Raw genomic sequence first — 9,654 nt, forward strand, 5'->3', positions numbered from 1 at the left:
TGTGTGCTGCTGTTCTGCTGCTAACAATGTTTCCCTTTGAAAAGCTGGGGTTCCCTTTCAAGTCACATTCCCTCTTTTTTCACTGAGAATTTCATACATGTGTACAATATGTTTTGATCAAAACTGCCTCCTCCTCCTCCTTCCAACTCCTCCGAACTTCCCATGCCTCCCTCCCAACTTCCGGTGCTGTTTTTCTTAGCCCATAAGTCCACTTAGTGCTGCCAGGATTGCTCTCACATTCTCTTTTAAGTTGAGGCCCCCTGGGAAGAAAGCTGAGGCCACTGCTGGACTCGGGCAGTAGCGGTCAATGAGGGCGTCTGATTTCTCTTCCTCTGGGGAGAAGCCACTGGACCTTGGAAGAGGGCTGGATCCTTTGCAAGCAGGAGAGCCGACAAGGAGAGCTGCTCTCCGTGATCTCTCATTTACTCATTTCATTTTTACGTTTATCCTGGGGGAGGGGCTCACACGTGTGCAGCGCAAAGGACAGAGTGTGGGAGTCCATTCTCTCCTTCCTCCATCTGGGTCCTGTGGACCAAACTCAGGTCCCCGGTTTTGAGATAAGAATCTTCTTTGCCTGCAGAGCCATCTAGCCAGCCCTCTCTCCTCTTTCTTTAAACCGTATTTCTGGTTATTTACTTATGCATATCCGTGGATCTGTCAGTGTGTGTGCAGGAGCATGCAGATGGCTGCAGAGGCCAGAAGAAAGCAGTTTGTGCTGGAGCTGGAGTGGCAGGCCGGTGGTTATAAGCCTCCTGACACCAGTTCTGGGGACTCGGTCTTCCGCAAAAGCAGGAAGTGCTCTTAATTGATGAGCTGGCTCTCCAGCTTCCTCTAATCTTATCCTAACAGCACTTTGGGATTTCCTTTGTGACCCACTCCTAGTCCCAATAGATATGGTTTGGGTGTGGCGCTCATTCCTTCACCCAAGGATGAACAAAGATGAGCAATCTGACCCAGGAAATCAGGGTCCACCATCTCCCTGGATGCCAGCCAATGAGCATCTGCCGTGGGACTTAATAAAAACTGAGAGAAGAAAGTTAAGAGACCTCTTCTTTCCTCCAGTCCAATATTCTGCTAAGTCAGCATTTCCAACCTGTGGGTCTCGACCCATTAGGGGTCAAATAACCCTTTCACGGGGGTCGCCTAAGACCATCAGAAAAACACAGATAATTACATCACAATTCATAACAGTAGCAAAATTACAGTTATGAAGTAGCTAGGAAAAAAATGTTATGGCTGGGGGTCAGCACAACCTGAGGAACTTTAGGGTGGAAGCTTTAGCAAGATCGAGAAGCACTGCTCTAAGTAGACTAGGGGGCAGTGTTAGCAGGAGGCTGGGGCTAAGTCCAGGCTCAGTTTTAATGTGAGTTCGAGGCCAGCCTGATCTACAAAGCTAGTTCCAGGACAGACAGGGCTACACAGAGAAACCCTGTCTAAAAACACAAAAACAAACAAACAAACAAACAAACAAAAATCTCAGAGCTTTGGGTCAGATGTGACTTCTTATAAATGGAGTTATGTGTTTACATGCAACCACTGCTTTATTATTTATTTATGTTATGTTTGTTTTCGAGACAGGATTCCTCTGTGTTTCACTGGCTGTCCTGGAGCTCGCTCTGTAGACCAGACTGGCCTCGAACTCACAAAGATCCCCCTGTCTCTGCCTCCCGAGTGCCGAAATTAAAGGCGTGCGCCGCCACCGCCCGGCTTGTTGCTATATCTTTAATAACCTTCTTCTGGCAAAATCAAAACATGGTGTCCTGGGACAGCACGAACTGTTCAACATTATTGGCAAATGAATTATGGAAATCTGTGAACCCCACACAAAATTAAGACTTTCTTTGATCCTCTTTGAAATCAATAATCACACCAGAGCAAGCAGCGTCCTCTGCCTGTGAAGTTCTCAGGGTGTCCCAGGGCCAGGACTGTGCAGTGTCCCCCACAGTGAGGGTCTGCTATGAGCCTTTACTCCCCACCTTCACAGATCGGAACCCTCGCTTTGACAGTCTCAGCCCATGCCTGGTCTGTGTCTGTTTACCCACAGCCCAGGATTGCTGCTTAATTTCCTGAACCTGGTGGAAATCCCAGGGCCAGCTTATCTTGGCTGCTCTTCCGGCCTTTGTCTCTAACTTGCAACCGGTTGCGCTCCTTAGCGAACGCTGCCCCCGTGTGGTCAAAAGCTGCATTACCTGCACCAGGGATGGGGGGCGGGGCTTCTCTCCTACACCAATTCAGGAAGCTGCCCTAACCTGCTTCCTTCAAGGCCACCAAAAGCTGCCGGTACCTGACCTTCCACAATTCTCCAGAGAGAAAAGCAATCCAACAGGATGAAGACGTCCCTGCCGCGTATCTAGACTTCATTGCTGAGATCATATTTTGACCCTTGCTGTCAGTTTACTAAAGTTTACTAGTACATAGAGCGGAACAGCAGGCCCTACTCCAGCTGTGAGATGGAGATATAAATTCAAAGCAAGAGCGAGTCCCAGGACAGCCAGGACTGTTTCACAGAAAAACTCTGTCTTGGGAAAAGGAAAAAAAAAAAATTAAAAGCAAGGAGCCAGCAGGATGGCTGAGGGTAAAAAGCTTGCCTTGTGCCTGGCAACCTGAGTTGGACCCCCAGAGCCCACATAAAAGTCGGAGATAACCAGCTCTGTGGAGTTGCCCTCTGACCTCCAGGGTGTCATGTCACATGCACCCACACACCACATGGTATTCACATCGACAATAATAAACGTGTTAGATGCACAAGAGCAGTCGAGGCTGCTGAGCACAAAGAAGGGTTCAGGAAACACTGGCTATAATTCGGTTTTTTGCTTGTTTTTTAGGTTTCTTTTTATTATTTTTAATTATATATAGGTGTGTCCACATGAGGCCAAGTGCTGAAGGGAGGCCAGAGGCATCAGATCCCCTGGCGCTGGACCCGAACTCTGGTCAAATTCAGTTTTTGTAGATGGCTTAAGAACCACCTTGAAGGGCTAGAAAGGCAATGGCTTAGTGGGTAAGAGCCTTGGCTGCTCTTGCAGAACTTCCTCCTGCAGGCTGTCCTCTGGTTTCCACTCACATACCCTGACACCACCACCCCCCAATACATTTTTCCTGTAATTTAAGTGTTTTTAAATAACTGCCTTAACAGAAAATAATTCTGTTTTTCTAGCTTGTTTTTATTTTACGTGTATGTGTGCTTTGCCTGCATATGTCTATACACTACCTGCATGCCTAGTGTCCACAAAAGCCAGAAGGGGGCACTGGATTCCCTGGAACTGAAGCTACAGGTGGTTGTGAGCTGCCATGTGGGTGCTGGGAATCGAACCCAAGTCCTCTGCAAGAGCAGCAAGTACTCTTAACCGCTGAGGCACCCCTCCAGCTCACTCTTGTTTTTGAGACAGGGTCTCAACTCCGTAGCCCAGCTGACCTTGAATTCAGGCCTCAGCTTCTAGAATGTTGGGGTTGCAGTCATGTGCCACCATACCTCGCACACACATACATCAGGAGGTACGGCAGGGGCAGGGGGAGGAAAGGTGAGACGGACCCTTGTTTTCCATTGTCGATGCCGTTGGTGATTTAACCATTTGCAGATCTGACTTGGTATTTTTATTAAGAGCAATTTCATCAGTATGTCAAGGGCTGTGAAAAACACTCCCAAGACAGGGTCAGCTGCCAGAGCAACTGTGTATCTTCAAGAAAACCCAAAGCTCCAACAAAACAACAGCCACACTGAGGTCTGAGCTCCACAAAGGAGCGTCCACACTACCACGTACCTGCTGCCAGCACCACCATGTGGCAAAGATAAAGCTTCCGTCCACTTGGACTGGAAGATTTTTGGCAAGTTCCTAAGGTTATGAGATTCATATTACCGAAAATTTCAGACACATAAGGAAACTAACACATCCCTACATCATGGTTCTAAAATATCTCAACTAAGGCACAACCTGTAATCCAAGGAGGAGGGGGCAGAAGTATGAAGGTGTCAAGACTCTCCTCCGCTACATGGTAAGTTGGAGGCCAACCTAAATTGCATTGAGACCCCACCTCAAAATTTTTTTTTCTTAAACAAAAGATGGGAAAGTTGGCTCCATGGTTAAGAGCATCAGCGGCCCTTCCAGAGGTCCTGAGCTCAGTTTCCAGCACCCACACGTGATGGCTCACAACCATCTGTAACTCCAGTTCCAGGGGATCCAACGCTCTCTTCTGGCCTCTCCAAGCACGGGGCACACAGCTGCACAAACTTACATGCAGGCAAAACGCAGGCATGTAAATCCTTTCTCTTAGGTTTTGTTTTGTTTGTTTATGTGCTTGCATGTTTTGTCTGCACATACATACCTGATCCCCTGGGAAGTCAGAAAAGAGGTGTTGGATCCCCTGTAACTGGAGTTACAGATGGTTGTGAGCCACCATGTGGGTGCTGGGACTGGAACTCATGTCCTCTGGAAGAGCAACGAAGTGCTCTTAACTGCTAAACTACCTCTATAATTCCAAAATAAATAAATCTTTCAAAAATAAATAAAAAATTTTAAGAGTATGAAAGCATGTTAATTCCAAATATAATTTGTGTGGTTAATGACAACACCATGCAGCTGGTGGCAGTGTATGATCATTTCTTAAGATTGATTACTTGTGTGTGTGTGTGGTGTGTGTGTGTGTGTGTGTGTGTGTGTGTGTGTGTAAGCTTATGTGCACCACTTGAGTGCAGGGGCCTTCAGAGGTGAAAGACATCAGTCCCCTGACCTGGAGTTACAGGGTTTTGTGAGCGGTCATGAGCTGCTGGGAACAGAATCCCGGAATTTTAAAGACGGTGGCAGACACAAGTGAGAGACAGGAATCCCGGAAGAAGGCATGGCAGAGAAAGGAAGAGGCGGGTCCAACTCTCACTCTTACATCAGGACCCGCCTCTTCCCAGAGTTTCCTTGTTTTCTTCTCAAGGGTGATTTACTAGGGTTGCTGGTGGTGGGTGACTGGTTTGTTTTGTTTTTGAGACAGACCAGGCTTAAACTCCCAATCCCCTGCCTCCATCTCCCACATACTGGGATAAGTGACCCCAAAAATTCTACCAGGGAACTCTGACAACTGATAAACACGTTCAGTAATGTGGCAGGATACAAGATTAACTCAAAAAAATCAGTAGCCCTCCTATATACAAATGATAAACAGGCTGAGAAAGAAATCAGAGAAACACCACCCTTTACAATAGCCACAAATAATATAAAATACCTTGGGGTAACTCTAAGCAAGTGAAAGACCTATATGATAAGAACTCTGATTAGTCCTTGAAGAAAGAAATCGAAGAAGATATCAGAAAACGGAAAGATCTCCCATGCTCATAGACAGGTAGGATTAACATAGTAAAAATGGCAGTCTTTACCAAAAGCAAACTACAGATTCAATGCAATTCCCATCAAAATCCCAACACAATTCTTCACAGACTTGGAAAAAACAATATTCAGCTTTCATGTGGAAAAACAAAAACCCCAGGATAGCTAAAAGAATCCTGTACAATAAAGCAACCTCTGGAGGCATCAACCATCCCTGACCTCAAGCTCTACTATAGAGCTACAGTAATAAAAACAGCTTGATACTGGCATAAAAACCGACATATGGACCAATGGAATCGAATTGAAGACCCTGACATTAATCTGCACACCTGTGAATACCTGATTTTTGAAAAGACAAAACTGTACAATGGAAAAAAGAAAGCATCTACAACAAATGGTGCTGGCATAACTGGATGTCAGCATGTAAAAGATTGCAAATAGATCCCTATCTGGATCAAAAACCTCAACATAAATCCGGTTACACTGAACTTGATAGAAGAGAAAGTAGTCTTGAATGCACTGGCACAGAAGACCACTTCCTAAATATAACACCAGTAGCACAGACACTGAGAGCAACAATTAATAAATGGGACCTCCTGAAACTGAGAAGCTTTTGTAGGGCAAAGGACACACTCAATAAGACAAAATGACAGCCTATAGAATGGGAAAAGATCTTCACCAACCCCACATCTGACAGAGGGCTGATCTCCAAAATATATTAAAAAAAAAAAAATTCAAGAAATTAGACATCAAAATACCGAACAATTCAATTAAAAAAAATGGGCTACAGAACTAAACAGAGAATTCTCAACAGAAGAATCCCAAATGGCTGAGACATTTAAAAAATTGCTCAACATCCTTAATCATCAGGGAAATGCAAATCAAAATGACTCTGAGATTCCATCTTACACCTGTCAGAATGGCTATGATCAAAAACACTGATGACAGCTTATGTTGGAGAGGATGCAGAGCAAGGGGAACACTCCTCCACTGTTGGTGGGAATGCAAACTGGTACAGCCACTTTGGAAATCAGTATGGCAGTTTCTCAGAAAATTGGGAATCAATCTACCTCAAGACCCAGCTATACCACTCTTGGGCATATACCCAAGGAATGCTCAATCATAACTCAACTATGTTCATAGCAGCACTATTTGTAATAGCCAGAACCTGGAAACAACCTAGGTACCCTCAACCAAAGAATGGATTAAGAAAATGTGGCACATATACACAATGGAGTACTACTCAGCAGTGAAAAACAGTGATATCATGAAATCTGCAGGCAAATGGATGGAACTAGAAAATACCATCTCAGAAGGACAAACATGGTATGTACTCACTCATTAAGTGGATAGTAGATGTAAAGCAAAGGATAACCAGACTGCAACCACAGCTCCAGAAAAGCTAGCTAACAAGGAGAACCCTAAGAGGGATGCATGGATCACCCTAGGAAGGAGAAATAGATGAGATCTCCATGGGCAAACTGGGGGTAAAGAGGGGGGTAATGAAGGGCAAGGAATGGGGGATGAGAACATAAGGGAACAGGAGGTTTGAGCTAGAACAAGGACAGAGTGAAAGAGCAAGGAAAGAGATACTATGACAAATGAAGACATGGGAATAGGGAAAAACAGGGTGCTAGGAAAGTACCCAGGAATCCACAAGGATGACCCCACCTTAGACTACTAGCAATAGTCAAGAGGGTGCTTGAACTGGCCTATTCTGGTAATCAGATTAGTGAATACCCTGTCATCATAGAGCCTTCATCCAGTAACTGTTGGAAGCAGATGCAGAGATCCATGGCCAGGTGACAGGCCGAGCTCCAGGAGTCCAATCGATGAGAGAGAGGAGGGATTCTATGAGCAAGGGACATCAAGATCATGATGGGAAAATGTACAGAGACGGCCAGCCAAACTAGTGGAAACTCAGGAACTGTGGACCAATAGCAGTGGAGTCTCCGTGGGACTGGACTAGGCCCTCTGGATAGGTGAGACAGTTGTTCAGCTTGAACTGGTTAGGAGGCTCCCAGGCAGTGGGATTGGGATCCATCCCTGGTGCATGAGCAGGCTTTTTGGAGCCCAGTGCCTATGGTGAGATACCTTGCACAACCTTGGTGCATGGGGGAGGGGCTTGGACCTACCTCAACTGAATATACCAGGCTCTGCTGACTCCCCATGGGAAACCTTGCCTTGGAGGAGGTGGGAATGGGAGGTAAGTTAGGGTGGGGGAGGCTGGAGAGCAGGAGGAAGAAGAGGGGAATCTGTGGTTGGTATGTAAAATGAATAGAAAATTTCCTAATAATAAAAATGAAAAAAAAAAATTGAGGGCTGGAGAAAGAGCTCAGTGGTTAAAAGTACTAACTGCTTTTTCAGAGGACCTAAGGTTCGATTGCCAGTAGTCACCTCAGGCAGATCACAGCTATGCCTCTAAGGAGCCAATGACCCTGGCACCCTCGGGTAGTGTGTTCACATACACATAACGCGTAATTACAAAACAAACAAATCTTTTTTTAAAAAGGTGGGCTGAAAGGCTCAGTGGTCATGAGCACTTGCACACACATAGGGTAGCTGAGAACATCCTACAACTCTAGCTCCAGTGGATCTGGGGGGTCCTTTTCTGGCCCCTGTGGGTGTCCACACAGATACACATACATACTTTAAAATTGTTTACCTTTATAACACAAAGAACCCAAGATGAAATCAGGTCTGGTCACAGCAAAAGGGTGATGATTCCACAACACTCTCAACAAACCCTGGACCACAGGCGATGCTGCCATTGGCCAGCCAGGAGACTAGACTTCAGCATGGCTAGTGGCCTAAAGCATGTGTCACACACAGTAACACATTCATTCCTGGGTCTCTGCTAAGTCAGGAGGCAGCAGCCAGGAATTTAGTCTTTGTTCAAACCCTATTTCAGAGCCACAAAACAAGTCTGGGGGTCCTGCTTTTGTTACTTACAGACAGGCTCTCCTTGAGTAACCCAAACTGGCCTGTAATTCACAATCCTCCTGCTTCAGCCTCCCCAGTGCTGGGATTATAGGCCTGAGTTCCCAACCACCACGAAATGGTCTCCTTTATAGTTTCAAGAGATGATGAAGGAACAATGGAATCTTTTAACTTTTAAATACTCTATTACACTTGTATTTATTAATTCTATTTATGTGTCTGTGTAGGTATGTATGTGGGTTTCAGGGACTGAACTCAGGTAATCAGGTTTGGAGGATAAATGCTTTTACCATTGAACCATCTCACTGGTCCCCATAAAGCTTTTTGTAAATAATTTTGTGTGTGTGTGTGTGTGTGTGTGTGTGTGTGTGTGTGTGTGTTGAAGCCAGAGGAAAACTTGCAGGCACTGGTTCTCTCCTTCCACCATTACAGGTTCAAACACGGCCGGAGCTGCCTTTATCCACAGACCCACCTCACCAGCCCCATGGAACTTTTATAAACATCTTTTCCACATTCCCAGCTTTGATTTTTGGCCACTGAAAGCTTAAGCAGAAAGGTGGGGCAACTTTATAAAGGCATCGTTCTAACTCACCCTAACCCACTATTCGGCCTGGTATCCCTACTGGCTAGAAATAGGAATTCACCCTTATTCCAGAAAAACTGAACCCAAATCCACCTTAAGGTTTTAACTTCTCAGTTCAGTAACATGGATCAGAGACAAGGGCAATAAACCCCAAGCTACAGAACCAATTTTCACCCAGGGCAAGGGCCCAGTCTCTTCAAATTAACTAGTGTCACAGTGCACAGGAGAGGGGTTGGGTGGAAACCCACCACCTGATTTACTAATGTAGCTCCTGGCTCCTTTGACTAAACAGTAATGGGCCTTCCATCAGAGATACTTTTGAAATGCCATAAAATACATGGACTGGAAGAGGTTGATAGTGAGAAACACTGGTCCCACAGGGGCTGTGACCCAGGTTCAATTCCTAGCACCCACATGGTAGCTCACAACCATCCATAACTTCAGTTCTGGGGTGTCCCATGCTCTCTTCAACAGCAGGCACACATGTGGTACATACACATATATGCAGGCAAACACTCACATATAATAAACATAAAACATTTTAGTCTTTATCTGCTAGGGATGCACATGCACATAGTTCAGAGATAAAATTATGTCTGAGGTTTGCTTTCCAAAAACCTGGGAAAAAACGAACACGTAATCTCAGGACTTGGAAAGCAGTGGCAAGAGAGCAAGTCTGAAGCCAACCTGAGCCACATGCGAAGTCTGATGGGTCTCGGCTGTCCAGTGTACAGAGCCGGTCTCAAATAAACCCAGGAAGTGGTGTGTCTGGGCTATCTCAAACCCAGGACCGGAGGGTGGAAAGCACCAAGTGCTCCCAAA

This window comes from Peromyscus californicus, unplaced genomic scaffold, assembly GCF_007827085.1.
Source record: "Peromyscus californicus insignis strain IS unplaced genomic scaffold, ASM782708v3 Scaffold_7__1_contigs__length_154581171, whole genome shotgun sequence".
In the NCBI taxonomy this organism is placed as follows: domain Eukaryota; kingdom Metazoa; phylum Chordata; class Mammalia; order Rodentia; family Cricetidae; genus Peromyscus; species Peromyscus californicus.